The 3,847-nt window shown below is 37.5% G+C and overlaps 1 pseudogene; it reads left to right on the forward strand.

Annotated features, from left to right (window-relative positions):
* The first annotated feature begins 305 nt into the window (after positions 1 to 305).
* LOC110334549 overlaps positions 306 to 3,847 on the forward strand; it is a 13,599-nt pseudogene continuing 10,057 nt past the window's right edge.

Consider the following 3,847-nt stretch of genomic DNA (forward strand, 5'->3'; position numbering starts at 1 on the left):
TGAACATGCTTAGAAAGCAAAACGGCTTCTGGGCTCATCTGCACTGTGGTAAGCTGCCACCAGGACTTTCTGAGGAAATGGGAAGAATGGCATAATCATTTTACTTTTATTTTTCCATAGTAAGGGAAATACATGGGAATTTAGAAATAGAAAATCATTCATTTTGTTAATAAATGAAAAGCTAAAAACATTTAACTATTGACCCTAAAGAAAAACTACCAAAAGCTACCTCAAAATACATGACTCAAGAATGCCAGAGTTCTAATCTGCCTAAAGAGATCATACGCAACCACCAAAAGACTTAGATGTCTGACTCCAGTCTCTGCTACGACTGGACATCGCTAAAGAAACCCATTAAACTGAAGATGCAGTACGTTTAACCAATATCATCCATTCTTTCTCTATACCTATCAGCCAAGAGCAGGATGAAGCCAAGAAAAGACTGTGTGAGCCCAAACTGCCAACACACTCAAAGAAAGGAGTGTGTGGAAGGAGTTCTGGAAAGTCAGAAAGCCTCAAAGACACCAGATCTGGAAGGAAGACACAATGTTGAAGAAAGCACCATTTCAGATTTGGACTCAAAGTCTGGTTCTGCAAATTGTTTATAAAGGTTTCACAACATTAACACTTCTTAAGGGAAGTTAGATTGATAGCTCCTGTCTTACACATACAAAGGCCAGGTTGTATTATGAAAGTAATTCATTTCCTCTGAGATACTTTTGGAAGCTAAGTCAACACAAATGGTAGCAAAAAAGGGTACTGGGGTGCATTTCAGCTAAGATGGAGAAACAAGAACTGGATATTTTGCTCTCAGTACACGCATACACACATATATACATATGCACACACCATACATAATACACACCCCATACACAGTACATACCACACACACACACACACACACACACACACATACAGCCACACATACAGCACATACACACACACACATATACCACACGCAATACACACACATACATATGTACACCAATCTTAAAGACACTAAACATAAAGAAGCAAAGAAGAGTAATACTTCAAGTGATCCCAAGACTTTAGTCACTAAAAATAATTCTAATTCCACAGCAAATCTGAACAGAGAAAGTGCAGAGTTCTAACGACAAGCCCCTCTTCCCACCTCCTCACTTATGCAGCCTCCTAGAGTCAGCATTCCACACCGATGGTCCAGGTGGCCAGTCAGAGAAACTGCATTGGTACATCAGTATGAGTCTGTAGTCATGTTATTATACATCAGCCTGTGGTCACATTAGAGTTCAGTTCTGCTTCTTGATAGTCTATGGTGTTAACATGTTGCCAACATGAACCTCTAACCTTACAGATGTTTACATTGTGGCAGATTGTAGCAGGGGTGAAATACACAGATTTGTTACAAAACAAATGTAAAGTGTCCTGACAAACAGTAATAGTGTCCTTATGCACAGCACTGAGAAAATGTGGGGCTTATCCTTTAAAGGGTGATTATAGCCCTTCCCTAGCAACTGACTTCTCTCAGTCCATGGTTCAGCTAAAGTGCTGACCAGCACACTGCTTTGCTGTACTGAAATGTTTCTTCTGTAAGGAACCTATGCCAATGGTGTCAAACAGTCTTCATTTTTTCCCCTCCATTTTAAATGTTTCCCCATACAGAAATTTCATTCAATCTATTTAAGCTTTAGGAAAATGAACTTTTTAATGCAATAATGGACTGTTAAATTATGCAAACTGAGTATAGAGTCAAAAGATTTCTATCAAAAGCTAAAAGCTTTCATACTTTCCCCTAAGGATGGTTCTTTTGTTGTTTTTGTTTTTTTAACTTGCCTTTTGAATTTAATTAAAATATGATTCCTACATATACATCTTCCCTTTCCTCCCTTCAACCCCATCTATGTCCCCTGGCCCTTACTCCCTTTCATGGTCTCCTTTTCTTTGATTATTATTGTTATGCATGTGTGTATGTCTGTGTGTGTATCTGTGTGTATATGTGTCTGCATCTCCTCTGTATGCGCGTGTCTGTGTGTGAATGTATTTCTGTGTGTAGTATGTGTGTATGTAGTATATATGTAGAGTGTATATATATATGTATATGTATATATATATATATATATATATATATATATATATAATGTGAGAGTATGTGTCTGTGTGTATCTATGTGTATGTGTGTATCTCTGTGTGTGTGTGAAGTGTGTGTATATATAGGGCATGTATAGATTGTGTGTATATATACATATATATATATTCATTCTATATATTCAGTCTATACTCATTCATATATATTATACATTCATATACATATATACTCATATATTCATCCACATATGCATATTTGTACATTCATTTGTATATGTGCATATTTATATATCCATTTGTAGTATGCATATTGATATAAATGTATATAAGTGGCTTACAGGTTACGGTCCAGCTAGTCCCACAATAGAACAATGGCTGTCTCCCAGTGGAAAGGCCAAGATTCCAGTAGTTGGTCAGTCCCTGAGGTTGCATGTCTCATCTGGTCTTCCATCTAAGTTGGAATCTTAGGGAGGTTGATTCTGACACAAGGAAGTACTGCTTCAGCAGCAGAATAGGTAAACTGGCCTTGAGAGTGAGGGTAAGCAAGCAGAAAGCTGAACCTTCCTTACTCCATGTCCTTGTGTGTAGGATGCTACCAGAAAGTATTTCCCATGAACCTTCCTTACTCCATGTCCTTGTATGTAGGATGCTACCAGAAAGTATTTCCCATTATTAGGACACTTACCACAAAATGACCTTGTCGTACCTAATTAAATATTAAAGCGACCCTAATTTCAAATAAGACCAGAGTCTGAGACAATGGGAGTTGGAACTTCAACACAGGGATTCAAAGAAAGTATACTTCGATACATTATGGTAAGGAAGAAGGCTTTTCATGAAAATTCAAACACTATAAAAAAGTAATTATCTCCCTTTCCAGTATAATCCTGTAATTTCAACAATTACAACATTTTTGCATGTCTTTCTAGCTTACACACACACCATACATATAATCCTATATTTAACTATATGCATACCTTTTATAAAAGATAAATCATATTACACATATATTAGCCAGTTACCACTTTGAGCATATTAGTTTGTATATCTGTAAGTCAAGATTATGAACGTGTGTAAAATATTCAATATTTGACCCACTGGAAATGAGGGCATTTCCAGATTTGACTGTCATTTTTTTTTTTACTTATTTATGTGTAAGAGTGTTTGCCTGCATGTATTGTGGTGTGTGTACCGCATGCACGTGTGGCACTCACAGATGTTATAGAGTCATGGAACTGGAGTGAAGAAGGGTGGTTGTGAGCCATCATGTGGGTGCTGAGAATTGAACCCAGGTCCTCGGCAAGATCAAGAAATGCTCTTAGCCACTAAGCCGTGGCTCTAGCCCCACATTTTATATAATGGTCTTACTTGTACTTTTCCTTAAAAACTAGTACTTTTGTTTATGAAGCTAAGATTTACAGTCTTTAAAGTTGAAAGCAATGGATCTTCTGGTGTCATTCTTGTACCTGATTTATTGTGACTTGTCTTGAGTCATCTAGGTCACAGATATACAATGTGTAATGTAAGGCTACAGACAGCTTTCAGAAATGTGTCAGCAATTCATTCAATGACATGTAATGCTCATTAGACTTTTACTTTTCTTCATACCTCTGCCAAGGTGGATTTCATAAACGTTAAACTTCTTTAGTCTCTATGATACATGAATAATTGCCCTCTGTGTGTGTGCAGGCTATCCTTCAACGAGTAATCTCCCCTCTGTGTGTGTGCAGGCTATCCCTCAATGAGTAATCTCCCCTCTGTGTGTGTGCAGGCTATCCCTCAA

Source organism: Mus pahari, chromosome 17 (genome assembly GCF_900095145.1).
Source record: "Mus pahari chromosome 17, PAHARI_EIJ_v1.1, whole genome shotgun sequence".
Lineage (NCBI taxonomy): Eukaryota > Metazoa > Chordata > Mammalia > Rodentia > Muridae > Mus > Mus pahari.